Source organism: Equus quagga, chromosome 4 (genome assembly GCF_021613505.1).
Source record: "Equus quagga isolate Etosha38 chromosome 4, UCLA_HA_Equagga_1.0, whole genome shotgun sequence".
NCBI classification, from domain to species: Eukaryota; Metazoa; Chordata; class Mammalia; order Perissodactyla; family Equidae; genus Equus; species Equus quagga.
In genome coordinates, this window is record NC_060270.1 from 31,416,649 (window position 1) to 31,437,387 (window position 20,739).

At 38.3% G+C, this 20,739-nt stretch overlaps 1 protein-coding gene across 2 annotated transcripts in view; it reads right to left on the reverse strand.

Moving 5' to 3' along the window:
- CCDC50 (coiled-coil domain containing 50) overlaps positions 1-20,739 on the reverse strand; it is a 69,344-nt gene that overhangs the window by 47,654 nt on the left and 951 nt on the right. The gene's annotated exons all lie outside the window — the stretch shown is intronic.

Genomic DNA, 20,739 nt, shown 5'->3' on the forward strand with positions numbered 1-20,739 from the left:
AGTGGCTAGAGTAGCAGCTAGGGAGCTGCTGAGAGATGCTCAGCTACAGATTACAGACACTCTCCTACCCATCTGCCCCAATTATGAGTCCCAAAAAAGCAAACATTGCTGGTCACTCTGACAACTGAAATTTCCCAATTTCAGGAAGAAAGCTGAAAACAAAGGGAAAAATATCTAAGTCATGTTTGAGCAATTAATTTACTAGGGAATAAAGGGTAACAGAAACCTTTGATCCTTCTCTGACTTTTACTGCCCTAAAATTTCCATCTTCTTGAAATTAACAAAATCCAAATATCATATGACAGAGGGAGGAGAGTGGCACCTAATTTGGGCTTATGCTAAGGAGGTAAATAACACAGGTGCTCCATCCTCATTTACATTGTTCCCAATCAAAGTAGCCAAGGGCAGGGCTACTTCTCTGATTAAGTCTCCAAATCTGCTGTTCTTTCCAATATACTATGGTTACTCCATCTGCCTGAGAGAGAGAGAAGATCCTTCTGAGCAGAGATCCCTAATATAATTAAATCTGATCCACCTTCCCAGAGTTACTATCCTGAGTACCTTAGTATAATTATCCCCCCTTACTAAAAAACTACCCACAAAGTGCACAGAGATTTCTGTAATTCCTTTATGAAAGACAAAAGACTTTCATTCCATACATTGTACAAATGATTGTGGCATTAAGTATCATTAACCAATGTTTCGACTGTTTGGGGATTTTTATGGTTATGGTTTCAGTTTGAGTTGGCTGGTTGGTGTGGGTGTGGAACACAGCGAATGGGAGAACCTCACAAGTCTGAAGGAAGCTTAGTCACCATTACATAGAGGGCAGGGGTAAGAACCCTGTTCTATCTGCCTGAGGCACCCCTCCACTGTCTAGAAAATTCATAATCAACCTTCAAAACCCTCATTCAAATGTCATCTCTCTATTAATCCAATCCCATAGGACATGCAACCAAAACCACACAACTGATTCTCTCACACACCTAGCAGACTTACCTATGCTTTTTGTTTTCCTTGATCTCACAGCATGTAGCAAATAAAGTACTGGGACACTAATCATATTATAATTACTTTTACTTATCTGTTTCCCCAGCATACGTTCAAGACCCTGAAAGGCAGGAAAAATTTTATGGATCATTTTCTCTCCAATATTTATCCCAGTACCTGAGATAATGATTTTCAAATAAATGCTTGTGGAAATAAAGGGCTCCTGAGAAAAATGACTAGTATAAATGATGTACCATGAACTACTGCATTTTTTGCAGGTGTAATCCATCCATATCCTCCAGCTCACTTAAAACAAGGCTAATGAACTGATGCCTACCTACACTATCTTAAATGACAGTAAAAGGTTTCTGCTTCCATCACCTCAAATTTCAGATGTATTATAATGGAAAGGTGAATTACCTGATAGAATCCTAGAATACCTAGAAAGGTGGTACACTAAGGCAGGTCGTCAATTGTTGGTCCCTTTAGACCACAATTAAACACATCACTCAATTTATGAAGAAACAATGGCTGTGAGACTGAAATAGCATGCCAAGGATCACACAGTTAAATAAGAGGCATTTCCAAGATTGGCCCCCAGGACAATGAAAAATGTGTGCATACATGAGGATGTTTGTTAAGCTAAACAATCTGACAGGGTGCATAGCAGGTATGTGGCGTTTTGAAACAGAAAACGCAATTTGTGCTGAGACGCTGGCAGGAATTTTCAGAATCTGGAGCTAGTCTCCTGAGTCATTTGTTTGAGAAAACTGTCTCATGTCCTCAGAAATCCTCTATAGTTGCCAGCTGCCAAATAGTACAGAAAATTTAAAAATGTTAATAAATTAATTATAAGGTGAATGAAAAACAAGTCAAACTCAACAGAATCAAAAAAAAAAAGCAGAACCAAAATCAAAAGAAAAATCTTAAGAAATCCTAGAAACTGATGGTGACGTAGTTATCTTGCCATTAACATTACAGAAAGATAGAAAGCTACCCTTTTCATAAAAAGTTCTACAAGGATCAGAAGAGTACAACTCAGAATCTTCTTCAAGGTTCTACCAAATATCTGATTTGCTAAAGTCACCACCTTGGTTAGAGCACCAAACTGTCTTAGAGAATGGAGACTTTAATCCCAAGGAAGCACCTCCGAAAATAGTAAAGGCCCCAGATGATAGGCTGGGTTCCAAAGTTTCCTCACTTATTTCTAAATTTCAGTCACTGTTCATAAGGTATTGACTGATTCATCACTTTCTTAAAATTATAGAAACTGATTATCAGAGAGGGTCTTAATAGTTGTCAAGTCCAGCCTTATCCTGTCCAAATAATCATCTGGACTCCTCTTAAATATTTCAGCCACAGGAAGCCTACCTCCTTTCGACACAGCCCCCTTCAGGTAAAATGGTCTCAGAAGGACAAAACCTGCCAATCTACAGAGATCACCACTGGTTCTAGTCCCAGCCTCAGAGCACGTACACTCCCTAGGGTGTATAATATGGGTGTTTCGTATCAACCACTGGCACCCTGAAGTCTGTTGTTGTTTTATACACCCTACTGATGACCATCCACGTGGTGTATCATATGGGCTGTGCAAAGGTAAAGTCCTAAAGGTACTCTGGGTGACATGGGCAGAGCCCAGAGCTGATCTTGTGAGCCTCTCTACAGGGTACACTCTGACTATAGTTCAAATACCTGACTTTTCCACCTAAATCCCATTTAGAAAATACTAAAAGGATAGACTTCAAAATCCTAATGTTGATTATGTACTGTAGGATTACAGTGTAGCTTATTTTCCTTTTTAAACATTTCTACATTTTCCAATTTATCTGCCATGAAGGGGAATCTTATTGTTTATAGTCCTTTTCATAAAACTTTATAATGAAAGATAGATATGTTTTTAATCCAGTTTACGGATCTAAACAGTGAAGCACCAGATATTTACTAGGAAAATAAACGAGTTGCAGTAGCAACGTTTTATTGATGCAATTTAATTACACCATTTCCTAAGGTTACAGAATGAAGGTTTTTTCTAAGGAAAAAAGTATGCCAGCAAAAACAAAGTCTACATAAGGCCCCAAATTTATATCGGATCTTCCTGAGAACCAAAGCAAGCAGGGAAATATGAAAAGTTGCTCAGTTCTCATTAACATAAAGGAGAAATAACACCAGTTCTTCACTGCAGAGAAATGTTTTACTAGCACCAAATATGAAAGTAAATTCAGTTACCATGTTGTAACTCAAATAGGAAGCCCTACATTATTTAATGGGCATCATCAGTAATTTAAGCATGAGTTTTAAACATGTGCCTACACACACACACACAGACACACCTTCAACAGAAGCACAAGGCGAAGCACAATAAAGAGACGTTTTAAAACCAAAACAACTGATTTAATCTCAACATTTTACTCTGATGCAATTTATCAAAATAGGTTCTTGAGTTTTTTCCTAATCCCTCAAATTCAAAGTTAAATGAAAATCCCAGTAACCCAAACCACTTGTTTGGCAAGCAGATATATTATAGCTAACCACAGGCACACTCGATTGCAGGCAAGTGGGTTTTGGAAATGCTGAGATAATGTAAGTCCTCAAATCAGAAGTACCACTTTAATATCACAGACCATCTACATCATTATCAGAGACCACAGAGCAACTGGGCAACTTATTGGAAAAGTGAAAATGGCTGAGTCAGAAATTTCCATCTGACAGGGTAAAAGATGGGGTGAGAGGAATGGTGAAAACAGCGAGGAGAGAAGGCAGCAGAGTGGAAACAGCAATTTTTACTCATCCTGGGAGAACTGTCGGATAGAGAGAAGACTTTCATAAGGAAATATCTGACTCAAGTTATAAATGAGAAAAAATACCCACAAACACAAACAACCTCAGAAGCTTCCTGCGCCGCAGGCGTCAACTTTATGGATTGGTGCTTTGAAGCCAAACCTTTTTCTGTTGGCACTAACCAAACAAAGAAAAGTTACAACTCAGACCTTGTCTATTCTTAGAAAATGCAGATACAGATATTAACACAAATTGCTCTAAGTGTGCTTCCTTTCTTCTCAAGAAAGAGCCACAATCCCAAAATGAGTTCAACCTGGAGGTCACTGAGTCTAAGTCCCCAGCAAATTGATGCTTGGATTCTGTCTCCACATTCCCACCAAAGGATCACTAAGGCTTTCTCCAAACGCCAAGTGCTGAGCACCCACATGGTCCAATGTTGGATGGGACAGACATTAGGAAAGACTTCCTTAAACTGGATCAAAGCCGTATGTTCTATAAGCCACTATTATTCCATCCACTCAAATCACAATTTTTTTTCACACTGTATATGGAGACACTAGTCACATGTAGCTATTTCTTTAAATTTATTAAAATTAAATTTTAAAAATTCAGTTCCCCCATCTCACTAGCCACATTTCCAGGGCTAAATAGCCATATGGGGCCACTGTCTACCATTTTGGACAGTGTGGAATACAGAACATTTTCACCATCACGGAAGTTCTATGGGACAGCACTGCTCTAAACAATACTCAGTTGTGATAGATAGGACAGTGCTAATTTAGACAACTGGACCTTTTAGCAGCATTTAAAAACCATTTTAACCATTCATGTGTGTGTGTGAGAATGCGTATGCATGCTTATGTTTTAACCAACAGATATAACTCACTTTGCCAGTATGGACAACCAAGGTTCTTAAATATATTGTTGGTCTTGTGTTAGCCACTGATTTATCTTCAAAGTGCTTGTATATTATTTCTCCTATGCTTCTTTTCCTCAGCCCTCAAGTGATGATAGTTTTGCTAACCTCAGCAAGGTGAAAAGATCAAGCGATATTCTACATTTATCAAGCAACCATTGTGCAGATATAGTCACACAAACAATGTGAACACACCTCCACCTGGAAAGGAACGTGAACTGGTATTCAACACAGAAAAAGGAATTCAATTCTGGGAAATACAGCTGCTACTGAATACTTTGCCAGTCAAACACTTACTGAAGAACTCTGGATTCTGATTAGCAAATCTGTGCATTTGTGAAGTTCAACTTGCCTTGGAAATTAAACTGATTACAACTGGAGAACCATTCTCCTACGTTTACTGTCTTTGGTGCCTTCTTTAAAGAACAATTACATTTTACATGGATGCTCCACTTTAGAACAATCCAAGAATATATGAACTTACAAAGGAGCTAAATAATTACTCTAAATATCATAAAACTGATTAAAAAGGAAGCACTCTTGCTTTAAAATGATTCAGTTTATTCTTTAAACAAATTTATAAAATTTCATAATTAAACATAAAAAGCTGATTATCAAAATGACACTTAGAAAAAGATGACACTTTTTTTTGTTTTTGTTTTTTTTAGTGAGGAAGATTGGCCATGAGCTAACATCTGCTATAATCTTCCTCTATTTTATGTGGGATGCTGCCACAGTGTGGCTTGACAAGCAGTGCTAGGTCCACACTGGGGATGCAAACCTGCAAACCCCGGGCCGCCGAAGCAGAGCACAGGAATTTTACCACTATGCCACCGGGCCGGCCCCAAGGCGACACTCTTATACAGTGTTTTTTGTAGTCCATTGCACAAGCCCTGATAACATGACATATTCAGTGAATACTTACTGCACAAGAATGCAGTATGATATAACCAAGAGTACTCTTACTTTGATTCCAATCCTGACTCTAATACTCATTAGCTGAGTAATTTTGAACTAATTAATATCACTTACATTTGCTCACCTGTAACATCAGAGTAACACTAACCATTGCAAGTACTTGAGCACTGCAGGAAATTTGCCTATTTTTTTAAAAAGTACTCACAAATTATTCTGGAGATAGATCTTCTAAGTAGAAAACAATAGACCATTGATAACCACAAGGTGTCCTCAAAAGCGTAAATACCATCAGATAAGCAGTGGCAGACAGAAGTTTTTCCAAAGCAATTTTCCACTAAGAATATCCACATGGTAAGAATTTATTTGTTTTATTTTGATTCCATGTATCCCTAGAGAAACTCCATCTGTGTTCCACTATTTGAATGGCACTTTTCCTGGCACTTAAACAAGCCCTCAAATGGTTTGGCAGCCCTCACGTGGTTTGGTTTTCTGTTTGCCTTAGCCTAGAAAGAAAAGCCACCCAGCTCCTTAAACCTCTGTAGGATAAACCCCGTCATGCCCATGAAAACCCAAAAGATCACATCCAACCCAACTTAAGTACAAGTTTACACCAAGGGAAGAAAAACCATTTTGGTTTATTGGTTTCACATGACAAGAGTTTCCTTAAGTACTAGCTACTGCAAGTTCTATTTATCCTTGAGGCAGATATTTCCACTTTCCACTTCTCTTCTGCAAGCAGATACTCGAGCTAGCACTTTCTTTCCTATTCAGATTAGCAAATTCATTCCCATTTCAGCAAATTGAGAGTAATACTCAAAATTCCCAAGAAACTATTTTAAATAGTGGTCATGGGATAAGTAGGCATGGTAAAAGCACTCTCTTAGAATTTTGTTCCCATAAAGCAAATTGCAACACTCACAGTTCCACTCCGGTAATCACTGATCAGAACTCTACACACATTTCCAGTAATCTTGGATCATGTAAATCCATACCTACGTAAAAAAGTATAAACAGAAAACACATGGGTCAATCTTGAGACTTCTGGAATTCTACTCATATGCTGCTGTGATATGCTCAATAATTGGGCATGTTTACTGACCAGAAATACGTTTTTCTAAAAGATATCTTGAGATCATGGGCACATTCCTAGAATCAACTCTGTTTTTACAGGAATCTAGGGAAATGCCTTCCCAGAAGATCAGGAGGATTTATCTTCCTAATTGCAATGCAAACAGGCTTACATTAAAATCAAATTTTCTCTCCTAGGATTACAGTCTATACAGAAGAAGGCAGCGACCCAAGAGTAAATTGGAAGAAGCGAGCCTGTGTTTCAAAGTACTTCCAGAAAGTTCCTACACAGGTAACAGGGATTTGTGGGTAGATTTAAAGAAGTGATTCTGTCAACCACTGTGGCTCTCTACATAGTTCATCAGAGGGGATATTTTTTTTTCCTTTTTGAGAAAGAAATTCTTATTCACCTTAATGGTATTTAAGTTAGATGTGCACTTTTCACAGTTCTCTATTCACAAAGAAAGCTGGAAACTCAGCTAGTGGTACGGGAAGAGAAAAGCAAACTGAAGCTTAGCGGTAAATTCCAACAGGGAGGAAGCTGAGATTTCCTCAATAATACAAAAGCAAACAGAGTACAGAAAGTGGCAACATGGTTCTGTTTTGTATTTTGCATAGTGTTTAAAGAGTTATTTCAGAGATGAAAAACAACTTTGGAGCTATACTGATCAGGATTTAAATACTGCTTACTTACAGACTAAAATACCTTGGGCAAGTCATTTAATGTCTTTGAGCCTCAGGTTCCTCATCTGTAAAATGAAGATAAATGTTGTGACAACTAAATTAGGTAAGTGATGGGCCAAATAAAACATCTGTTGGAGCCGGCCCAGTGGCATAGAGCTTAAATTCGCACGCTTTCCTTCAGTGGCCCGGGGTTCGCCGGTTCAGATCCCGGGCGTGGACCTAGCACTGCTCATCAAGCCATGCTGTGGTAGCCATCCCACATATAAAATAGAGGAAGATGGGCACAGATGTTAGCTCAGGGCCAGTCTTCCTCAACTAAAAGAGGAGGATTGGTGGCAGATGTTAGCTCGGGGCTAATCTTCCTCAAAAAAAACCAACAACAACAAAAATCTGTCACTCAATAAAAGGAAGTTCAATAAATTGAACCTGTTATTATTAGTATTAACAGAATTAATGAATTCTTATAATCAGTTATTTTCCAGTAAGTATTTCTTCTACTCAGGTCCCACTAAGTCACTGATTAACACAGACCTAGTCACTTTTCTAGTGTAGAATCTACAGCAGAATATACTACTTCCTCTTATGAATGTGTGGAAATGTTTCCTGGCAAGGAATTACAATATAATCAACAGTTTACTACATTCTATCGCGCTTTCTCACCTCAAATGTCCAACTGAGGGAGAACATGTTTCCTATACATACCGTGTGTTTGAGTTAAAAGGAAATCAGTAGGTCTAGAATGTTTAATAAGTTCCACCACTCCAAATTCTTTTCAGTTGAATGTCCAGGATTAGAAAGCAAAATAGAATTCTCTGTGAAAGTCACGTAATTATAGTTTCCTCAAGTAGAAGAATCATCAAAGTATCACCATCAAGAACGACAGGAGGATAGACTGTTGAGTATAAGCATAGCCGGGCAAAATCTAAACAATGTATTAACATTTAGATTAAAAATACAGCATGCTTAAAACTAGAGTTGCTCTAGGAAAAGCTTTCTGCCAAATCCATATGACATTTTGGTACCTTTATTGTAAGAAATGTGGGTATTTCTTGCCCAATTTATAGAAATATAATAGTTTTATTGTAGCATATAAGGAGCAAACAAGTTGAAGTATAAAGGCCCTGTTCTTAATTTCAGATCCCGGTCAGAATTTTAGGTCTGGCTCTGTCAGCAGCTCACCGACTGACCTTTGCCAAGTCACTTTCCCAATTAGAACCTCAAAGTCCTGATCTAGAAGGTAACAGCCCAAATTACCTTTAAGAACTCATCCAACTTAGATAGAGGGTTGTATGAAATGTAGCGGATTCTGGATAAGCGATACACACTTGTCTCTTGCTACAGCACATCATCTAAAAGGTGACCATCGCAGCCTATGTGAAAGGCTGTCCACACAGGATGACTGTCCTGCCAACTTTCTCCTGCGCGAAATGTTCTTCATCGCTGCTGCTGGTTCTACTATTTCTACCACAAAAAATGGCAAACATCTGTATAGTAGTTTTAACCACCAATAAATCTGAGAATAACCTTTCATTCAATCTGGGGCCTTATAAAAGGGAGACTTATGTTTCAACTAGCAGTTCTCACAGAACCTTCGGTATCAGGGTAAAATGAGACAACGTTATCAGTCGCTTACTGTTGAATGGATACGAATGTGGACTGTGCCATTTACTCAGAGGTTCACCTGGGGCCTGAGGATCAGCATACAGCCTGGGAACGCCAACATCTTCCAAATTCAGAAGGCTTCTTGAAGATCACCAAATTTTTTAAGTTTACCTGGAATGTGTTCTAAATGCTTTGAATTTCTCTATGTATTGCTACAGAAACTGGCTTCAGTACAGCCTACAGTATACTGGTTATCATGTAATTCCCCTGCAGAGGAAGTGAAAGAAAATCAGGGGCAGCCCGTAACTGTGAACAGGAAGACAAGCTGTCCCTAAATACTTTCCTGTTCTAGAAGATTCACTTGCCTGACTCATTTTTTAAGGAGTCAAAACTATTTTGATGATTTTAAAAAACTGATATAATATCTACCTAGAAGTATAATTTTTTTTGTAGCACTGCATGTTTTTCCAACAATGTTAACTTCTAATACACCATACGAAGCTAAGAGACTAGTATGCCCTAATTTAGAAAACCATCCTAAAATCAGTTATGAATTAAACATATCCATCCTCAAAGCAAAAACTCTTGAGCTGACTCTTTTGTTCACGCTTTCGCACCCTCTTTTGATCATAAACCATTCCAAGTTTGCAAGCTGTACATTCATCTGTTTAGTTTCCAATCCAAAACTTTGGGATTCTTCATAACTATCTCCCCTTACAATCAAGAACTTTAAAAAATACATTTTGTTTCATCTGTTAAATTAAAACTTTATTAAGAAGTCTGCCCCTTTATCTAAAAATAAACCTAAAGGAGGGAATAGTAAACATAAAAATTCTGAATGGAACCCAACATCATTTAAGAAACTAACTGGATCCTCTAGTAACAGTGACAAAATGACACCATATCACATTCCTGGAAAATGTGCACACATTAACAAGGTCTTACATAACTGAAATCAACCCATAAACAGGAAAAAGCATTGCCTCCAAAAGAGACTACCATGTGTTTAGCCCAAACTCATACAACAAAAAGTAAAAGTGACTTGCTCCTACTCTAGTGAATGCACGAAAATGATCATAGCTCTTATTCTAGTCTCATTAGTTCAGTTAGCTCAGGTCAGTCTGTCCACTGAGCACAAGTTGTCAGATAGTCTGACAAGTTTTCTGGGGTATCTCCTCTGTGTAAGAATCCCCAAGAAATCCTAAGATCCGTCAGCTACCAGTCTTGTCTTGAGAGAGAACTAGTAGACCAAAATAGAGAATGAGACATGTTACTTAAGGAAGGAAGTACTTCAAAACGGGTTGAAGAGATCCACAGGAAAGAAGCAGACTTAGAGAATGAGCATTTCAGCTAGGCCTGGCGGTGGGGAGGCAGACACGGCACAGGGTTAGGGCTCACGGGAACAATGGTCTGGAAGAAGGAAAAGCAGGTGCATTGCAAGGCAACTTGAACAGTAATATCATCAAGAGATTGAATCTATACCAGTGTATTTTATAAAACGTTTTCATATCCATTTCTTCAGTTAACTCTCATCACAAGGCCATGTATCAGGCACAGTAAATACCATCTCCAATAAACAGATAAGTAAACTGAAGCTTAGAGACACTGAGTGTTTTCTCTGAGCCTTTACACCTAATAAGTGGTCAAGAGGAGATGTGAAACCAGTCTTATAAGTCTAGGTTCGAGGTACTTGCCTTTACAAAAAAATTAAGTCTGCTGAAGCTAAATTTTATACTACAAGCTTGATTTCAATTGGGTTGAATTATTCAATGTATCAGTAAACCGGAGAAAATACTGCTAAATAATTCTAGGAGGAGCTCAATTACTGAAAAGATGCATAGCAAAAATGCTTAGAGTAAAAAGGGAGCCTCCTAATTTAAAATAAAAAAGAAAATGGTAGTTATATTACATACTGCCAAGTAAGTAGGAATCAGAAATGTGTGCATTTCTTACATTCCTTCAGTTGCACGAATCTTTTCAACATCTGTTCCCCACATTTGGGGGGAATACATGGAGAGAACCCCTAGAGAGGGAACAGAAAGAAAACTAACTAAATAAAAATAGAATTTTGATAAACCCAAATATGAATAGCCAAATGAAATGTTTCATTTAGTAATCAATTACGAAAGAAAAAATAAATTAAGAAACTCAAGGCAGTGCATGGGAGATAGGTGCCCTTCAGGTTCTAAGTGCCAATGAAAGCTTTACATTACATATGCAGAGAGGGCTTTGTAACAAGGACCTCACTCAGTCATCATATCCAAGAGACGGTGGTAGTTCAGTCTCCTTCAGTTGTGTGGTCACCAGTATACGCCTATTCTGGTGAAATTATTAGAATCACCTTTTTACTCACAAGTGTCCAGGTTTGGCCTATAAATTATTTGGCGACCCCTGCCGTTAAGCCTCAGTGGTTACCCTAGTTTGGGGAGCGTGAGCGCCACTGAAACCAAGTTTCTGGAATTCTTGGACGCTAAAAGCACGGTAAACTGGAGTTTATCAACAGGTTCCTAAAACCACTTTCTAAACCTCCAGCCTATCCCCTCCAACATACACACAGAGCCAAAACGATCTTTCAAGGATCAGCTCTGTGGAGCTTTAACAGAGCAATTACAAAAAGAAAAGAAAAGAAGAAATGCCTTGTGGGCACACTAAAGCCCAGGTGAAATAATGAAGTCTGACCATGGGAACCTGGGAGAACGACAGAAGCAGACACGTGAAGTCAGAATTGAGCAATCACTGACAGGATGAAGAAATGTTTGTAGGCAAAGCCAGAAAGTGATTTGTAAATGCAGACATTGAGAGGGAACAGTCTTTTCCAAAAGAGCTCTTGGCCCAGATGTTAGGCCAAACTCAAGATGTGCAGATGGGAAGATAAGGGTCTTAATGGAGGCCCTTCTTTCTCTTTCTCTACTTCAGGTTTCCCATCTAGACAATAAGGACTTTTTGACAATATTTGCCAATCCTAACATTCCATACTTTACAGAACCTCATCATGTGAAAGAAAAAGTTAATATTTTAAAGTATTTGGTGGGAAAGTGCTGCTCGAAAATTAGTGAACATAATACTTACAGTAAATCATGGACTCCTCTACACAGTCAGCAAACAAAACAAATTTCATTGTTATGGGGATGCAGTGAAGAGGGAAAGAGATCATCACAAGTCATTCATGCTTTTACTATACGGAGTTAAAAGTCCTGGGGTAAAGTTAATGGAAAATGACTCAGCCTTTATGACTCACTAGAAAAATAAAAGCCAAAAAAGTCCAGTGGAGACTCCCCTGGCATTTGGTCACTGAGGAGTTTTCTCAGGACTGGAAACGCTCATCACTTACTAAGCCTTCAAAGTTTAGTGGTAAAACAGCCTAGGTACTTCTGATAAAATTTCCAACAGGACAAAGTCACACTTCATTCATGCAAATGCCTGAAACATGTTTTCAAGGGAGGCAGTAATAAGTAATAGGCTAAAAATCATAAGCAAACTTTTTCAAAAAGCTGCATCTGTTTACTCCAGCACTTCACTCATAAAGCCCCACAGAGCTAGCATACGGCATACTCCTACATCATGCAAGATTTCTACCTAGTAATTTATTTTCAAGTCCCTAGAAATTTATATGGAGTGAAAATTTTTTCTTCTTAAAGAAAAAAAAAATCAGGATATAAGTCTATATTTTTAAAAGTCATTATAAAAATACAATATGCTATTATAATAGCATATTGTATCAACAATAGTTCCCAACACCACCACTATATTACAAGGTTTTTTTGTTTATTTGCTTTTGTTTGCTGAGGAAGATTAGCCCTGAGATAGCATCCGTGCCAATCTTCCTCCACTTTATATATGCGTCGCTGCTACAGTATGGCTGACTAGTGGTGTCGGTCCATGCCCGGGATCTTGAACCTGCAAGCCTGGGCAATCAAAGTGGAGCAGGCTGAACTACCACTACATCATGGGGCTGGCCCCTTAAAGTTTTGATCACTGATGTTCACAGTGATAAGTGAAATATCAAAAAAAGGTTAAATACAGAAGTTTTTTAAATTTCACTGAAAATTGTCCTAAAGAAACCATTTTTTTCCTATAAAGTACCAGATAGTAAAAATTTTAAGCCTGCTGGTCATCTGGTCTCTGCCACAATTACTCATCTCAGCCTTTGGAGCACGAAAGCAGCCACAGACAACATGTAAACAAATGAGCAAGGTTATGTTCCAATAAAAACTTTACTTATAAACCTTGAAATGTGAATTTCATATCATTTTCATGTCACAAAACACTCTCCATCCTCTTTTTTTTTTTCCAATCATTAAAAAACATAAGAACTATCTGAAGATAGCTCCCCTGTTGTAGAAAAACAAGTGGTGAGTGGGCTGGATTGACCCACAGGCCATAGTTTGCACACTCCTATCTCAGAGGAACAAATTTCAATTACTGCAGAGAAAAAAGTGCTGCTGATTTGTTAATACTGATAGAGAAATGACTTGTCACTGCAAAAACTGAAGAAATGAGCGTAGGGAGGATCCCTGCATTAGGGTGGCCCCAGTCTCCTCTGTCAGTAGATTCCAAATGTCCACTGTATACATCCAAGTGTATAATCTGGGTCTAAAAACTATCGATTCCTGGGACTGCCTCCAAGAGATTCAGCTGCTATCAAGTAGGACTAGAAATGTGTTTATAGTAAAGCTCTCCACATCATTTTAACCATGCACCAAGGTTTAAAAGTCATTGCCATTTGCAAAATATACATCTGATAAAAGACTTGAATCCAGAGTATGTGAAGAACTTTCAAAATTCAATAAAAAGAAAAGTCTGATTTCTTAATTAAAAAAGTCAAAAGCTTAGAACACACACTTCAACAAATGATATAAGAATAGAAAATAAGAGGGGGCAGCCGGGTGGTGCAGTGGTTAAGTCTGCAGGTTCCACTTCAGCGGCCCGGGGTTCGCTGGTTCGGATCCTGGGTGGGGATCTACAGACCACTTGTGAAGCCATGCTGTGGCAGGCATCCCACATATAAAATAGAGGAAGATGGGCACAGGTGTTAGCTCAGGGCCAGTCTTCCTCAGCAAAAAGAGGAGGATTGGCAGTGGATGTTAGCTCAGGGCTATTCTTCCTCAAAAAAATAAATGAATAAAAAGAACAGCAAATAAGCACAAGACAAAAGCTCAACATTATTAGTCACTAGAGAAACGCAAATTACAGGCACTTGAGATAGCATGACACGCCTACTAAAACAGCTAAAATTAAAAAAAAAAGACCCTGACAATACAAAGTGTGCGCAAGGATGCAGAGCCACTGGAGCTCACATACATGGCTGGTGGGAATGCAAAATGGTATGGCCACTTTGAAAAACAGTTTGGCAGTTTCTTCCAAAGCTAAACACACATTCACCACACGCCCCAGAAGGTGCTTACCAAGGAGAAATGAAAATTTACACCCACCAAAAAAGAAAACCTGTACACAAACATTTATAGCGACTTTATTTATAACCACCAAAAGTGAAATTAACCCAAAGGTTCTTCAATCAGTGATTGGATAAGCAAACTGTTCAGCCATACTCCGAAACCCAGCAATAAAAACGAACAGAATTACTGATACACACAACATAATATCACATACATTACGCTAAGTGAAAAAGGCAAACTCAAAAAGCTACTTAATGTATGATCCCATTTATACGACATTTTTGCAAAGGCAAAACTATAGGGGCAGAAAACAAACCAGTGGCTGGCGGGGGCCAGGAAAAAGGGTGAAGTTTAGGGGTTATGTAACTGCTCTGTATCTTGATTGTTGTGGTCGTTACAAAACTCTACATATTTGTCAAAACTCAGAACTGTATACTAAGAAGGATGAATTTTTACTGTATGTAAATTATACCTCAAGGGTTTTAACTGAAAAGAAAAAAGAAACACTGATATATAAACAAGATTGGTTATACACTGGTTCTGGTTTATCAGAAAGTCTTCACTTTTCATGTCCGTGTCTGGTTACCAACTATCACGGGCATACCTACATAGCTCAATGTGTACTTTTTTTTCATGAAATGATGGCAAAACAGACAGTTCTTGTGTGTGTGTGTGTGTGTTTGTCATGTCCTTTTAAAACTGGGAACTCTTTTGCACTGGTTTCTAAATTCAAACATCTGGGAATAAACGCTCTAAATAATCTGCAAGGTCCTTCTGAATATAAAAACCAATTATCCTATGTAGGTCTTATCCAAAATCTAGGGTATCCTAATTTTACAGTTTTGAAGCACAGGACAGCTTTAAATGGGTCAATAGTTAAAACCATTAATCCAACAGCCCTTTCAGTGGCTACTTCTGAAACTGCAAATATAGCTACGATAAGGGGGTTTTCTTCGCCCCTATAGGCCAGGGTAGTCATTTTAAAATACGCTCCTGTACTTAGAGAACTGGGATTCCAAGCAGAGTTTACTTAACTTTTGTGGTATCTCTAAGTGCTTTCTTCTTGAGCAGAATATCACATTGCCTTTTGTTACCGAGGCAAAATTCGTTTATCTCAAAAAACTCCTATGTCCTTTACAAGAACTGAGGAAAGACCACGGCCTACGGCTTTCTTTGAGTTTATTTCCCTAATATGTTTAATCTTAAAGTGTCCAAATCTTTAAACATTAGCTCCTTCAGGTTGAGTGTACCAGAGAAGAAATTCATTTTTTAGGTAGAAAAAAACACTGAGGCAGGAGTGCAACCTCCTATAGTTTACCCAGTAATTGATTTGCTGAATCAAAATAAAACCTAAAAAAGTTTTTAACTAAAAAGCAAAATAAAACCAACGTTAACTTATTAACATTCATATCAAACATTATCCCTAAACTAACTTCAAAAATCTCTGAAACTGTTTTGTCATTCATTATTTTCATTTTACTGTTTTAAACATATGACAGTATTAATGAAACACATCAGGAAAGACTTGAATGTATCTACAGAATAATTTAAAAGAAGAGGGGGAGGGGAAAAAAGGAAAGAGAAGAAGGGGCGGGGAAGAACAGAGGAAGGAAGGCTGAACGGTGTGAAAATTCACAGTTTTAAACTTTTCTAATTCCAGGCCCCGATACACCAATTCCTAGCTATTCAGTCTTTGTGGTTTGGTACCACTGACTTCCTCATCCTGGCCCTCAAATTTTCATCTGGAAAATGAGGAGGCTGGCCGAGATGAGTGGTTTTTAATGCTTTCTACTCTGAGATCCTTTTTTTAAGTACCAATTAACTTTACAGTCTCCCACAAGGGAGAAGCTGTCCTTCAAGGACCTGTTTAAAAAAAAAATAATGATTGCAGAAATGCTGATTAAAAGAATTTTTATTTTACAAATAACAGCTATATCCCTTTTATAAAAATCACTGATTCATTTAAGAAAGTTATTTCATACTTGCATATAGCAATAACTGAAGGGTTTTTTCCCCTTACCTGAGAGGTATTTTGGGTGCACAGACAACTTTAGAAGGTTCTTTACAACTCCTTGAACTCCACACACCTGCCTCTCCACCACAGTGAAGACCATACCCAGGCACTAAAGGGCATTTTTTATGTGAAACTATTCTCAAGCAATAAGTGGCATACAGCACATAAACTGTTTGTTTGTTTAAATGCGTATCTAAGATTCTTTCCAGCTTCCAAAGGGTGATGTTCCTTTGTACTCAAGGAAAAAAAATTCAACCTATTACTTAATAAAAATCAAAACCATAAAATAGCATTTGACAAGTGTTTTTACTAAAATTTTATTTTTAATAATGATTACCTCCAAGGCCAGACAGAAGAGCATGGAATTACTTTTTTACTTTCTGTGTTACACATACCTATGTCAGATGAATTCTAACACACACCTATGAGAAAATAAACATTAGAAAAACAGATTAAAAGTTTTTATAAATTTAATAGTGGCATTATGATATGTGATACTCATGGTTAAAAGGCATTATCTCTGCCCTTTAAGAGCTCACACTCTGAGAAGGAATATGAAATAATTATGCCCGAGACAGGATTCCTGAACCAACAGGGAGCATCTGAGAACACATTTATTCATTCGCTCATTCATTCATTCACACATTCAAATATTTGCTGAATGTTTGCTGAATAGCTGCTGCCTATGTAAAAGACCTGACCCCAGATGACGGTGAAGAAAGATAAACAAGACATAAACCTCCCAACTCTAGGACATCCAGCCGTGGTGGTCTCATTAAAAAACAACCGCCAAAAACAACTGCTGTGGAATTTTGAAGAAAAGGGAAAGTGAGTTTGCCCCGGAGCCTGGTAACGTACATCTCACAGACTGCAGTCCCATTAGACGTCTAGCATGCATGTGATGTGCTTTAGATCCTTGGGAATACTGGGCTAACTGGCTGCACCAGATGTAATTCTGTAACTTTCCCTTAAAGTTCTGGATTTATGCCATTAATTTAATTTACCCTATTATGCCACTGGGTTGTCCTGGGCCTAAAAATCAATCAGTGCTTTCTAGGTATATTTCTGAAAAAGTATTAACTTTTATCTTTCATGAAAGAAAAAGGATTTGCTCTCAGAATAGCTAGCTACCTTTACTTCAAGAAATAAGTCACTTCTAGACGCAGTGATTTCCGATGCTACGCGTGCACACCCACACATACACACACACAGAGTTAACCAACTTTGGAGATGGTGGAAACTTCCATCTGAAGCATACATAACACAAAATAAAATCCCCTACTGCTACAAGGAAAGGAAAAAGAAGGCTGGCACTGGGAGAGGATGGGAGGGGTAAAACAGAAATGCTAAATGGCTAAAAGTGGGAAAACTCCGACACCTAAACAATTGCAAAGGAATTAATAAAGTTTGAAAGGGTCTAGAAACGGCTTTGACGGACAGGCTAATACTCTTAGACCAGAACTGTAAGATAATGTGAAACCTTTGTTAGATGAGGGAAACGGCAAGATCACAGCGCTAAGTGAGCAATTCAAATTAAGTCATAATAAGGAATCTAACTGAAGAGAGTAAAAAGTAAAGTGGGGAGTCCCCATTGTTGTTTCAGAAAGAAAATTCAGCAAAATTGAAACTAAAATTGACCCAAAGTGTAAGTCTGTTAATTGATGAAAAGTGTTCAGTTTTAGAAAAACATATGCCCAGCTCTGATCTAAACTAAGAAACTTTCAGAATATTGTTGGAACACGACTTTACCTTTGCCTACTATTCATAAATTGCATGACGCATTTCAGTTATACATCTACTGATTTAAAAACATGGCTGGGAATTATCTCTAATCTTGCTGCATAGACCTCATATGTTTCAGAAGAAATAAAGCATTATTCTTAAGCATCGGCAATAGTATTTCTATTATAAAAAGTAATGGTTGTTCCAAATACGCTTTTAAACCAGAAATAATGAAGTGTGTGGACACTCAGTTAGACTTAATTCTTTTCACCTACATATGAACTCAAAAGTGTCCCTCTGTCTCCCATCTTAAAAGATTTCCCAAGGGAAAAATACCACCATAGTCTTTTTTTTTAAAGGTCTGTCCAAATGATGACTATTTTTGACCGTCTTCAAACTAAGTAAGCAAGCATTAGATTTCAACCTAGAAATGGAAATTTTCAAGTATTCCCTTTTCCTCACGTCAGCTGCTACCCAAGACCTCTACTGAGATGTGAAACAAAGGTCACAGGGCTCCCCGCCCCTTCCTAGAGAAAACACAGCAGGCAGGGGCAGACACCCACTGCACTATTCTTCTCAATCTCTATTGGAATCTAACCCATGATCCCAAATCATAATTGTATATAAACCCACCAAAGGTTTAAACTGAAAAGAGAAGTGGAGGACACAGATTTCTAAAAATGGAGTTTAAAAACTGTGCCAGAAATATTAAGCAAATTACTACTAAACTTCCTTCTCAAACTGAGTTGGAGTTTCAGTTATTAAGAACAGTCTCAATGTTTGTGTATGTTTTACCCAATCATGGGAACCAGCTTTATTCTCTTTAATTAGATCCAAAGACATTGTTAGGGAGTAAATGGATCATAATTAAGAGTTTATTAGAGAAAGATACACTTTATTAGACTGCAGTACTTCCCAGATCAAAAAGTACACCATTAGGTCGTTCCCACTACATCATTTCCAGAAAAGTTAGAAGCTTACAAAGACATCGATCTTCTCAACAATTTCTGACCACCTTCAAAATCAATCAATATTTAATTCTAACTTAATGAAAGAGGCCCACTAAATTTCCTTACCCCTTTACCACATTATGTAAACTGGATTGCCAAACACCGTATTACACAAAATGAAAGCCAATTCAAATGTGTTAAACTCCAAAGTTTTGCAAGGGAAAAATCTCGCACTCTTTTAGATGGAAAGTGTTTGATGAACCCCTTGAAAAATACACTAGAACAAATCATTCATGTCTTGGTTAGAAACCAGAAGATTTAAGAGTAATATAAATGCACATACAGAAAATGAGTTTCAAGTTTGTTCCAGGTCACTGACATGTATACTTGGCTGAGTAAATCAAAGCACTATATGATTTTTTTTTTAGTTTCAATATGGTAGAATACTTTACATGCTAAGGTTGTGTTTAACTCCAACTGTCATTTTACTCATCCCCCACTCCCAAAGAAGCACTACACAGTACATAAGAATCGCTTTTTCTCTAGAGACATCCAACACACACAGACACCTCATTCTCAAAAGACTTAGGACAACCAGACAACTTCAAAGGACTTTCAAAGTGTAGATTTGCCTTTCCTATCACTCACGCTCCAGTCTTGACAGTGCTGTAAAAACTACATTTACATGTGAATGCCAGAATCTTCACCAAAGCCAGGCTGGGAACTGAAAGGATGAAAACTACTACTGCTAAAATCTCAGGCCTAAGCTCTAACACCCTTCAGCAACAATAGGACAGGCCCAGCTCCAGTAAAAATTCTACATAAAACCAGTGACTCGGTCTCCTAGTGTTTGGAACTCTGGGAAAGAAAGCAGTCAAGCTTTCTTGGAATTTGGGGGTTGGCCGGTGCATCCACAAGGCCATTTGAGTCAAATCAAACTGACAATGAAACACGCAGTTCCAAGAAAGCAAAGATCCTTATTTTCAATTCTACATTCCCAAGACACCGCAGGCCACAATGCTCAGCTGAAACAAATGACATCCACAACAAAGAGAACCTTTACAAGGCCAGAGAACACTTTGGAACTTCTGAGCTTCCTAGGGCCAAAAAAGAGCGTAAGATAACTAAAGATTAAGGTGATCCAGCAGCGAAAATGCCAGGTCTTGGGGCAAGTGACCAAGACCAGGGAAGGGAAGTCAAAGGACTACTTGCTGGTAGCCCAGTCAGACAAGTACTAAGCAATATTTATTTTCTGGATACCAGTATAGGGTATAAAATCAAGGTCACCTGTCAGTCCCCTATTCCCCGTCCCTCACTGCTTTTCGCAGGAAAAAGCTTATAGCAGCTTCCCATGCGCCGCCCGCTCTGGGCAGTGCCAAGACTCAACTTTTAAACCTTGAGGAAGGTGGGAAAGTCAGCCAGCCAGACGCTGAGCTAGAAAAAGTAGAGAGGAGGGAAAGAGTCAAGTTTCAAAACAAAGGCTCCACAAGGAACTGGATGTCAACCCCTCCCCTGTGCTAGCCTTAACGCCAACTAGGCTGGGCCTTGATTTTTAAGAACACAAATTAAGTCCAACTTGGCGAGCCCTGGAGCGTCCATGAAAGGCTGTGCTTAGTGCCTGGAACACTTGCACAACCACTTGATGAGGGTGGTGCTATCCTCTCTTCCCCGATCTCCTTAAACAGGAAAAACCTGAGGCTT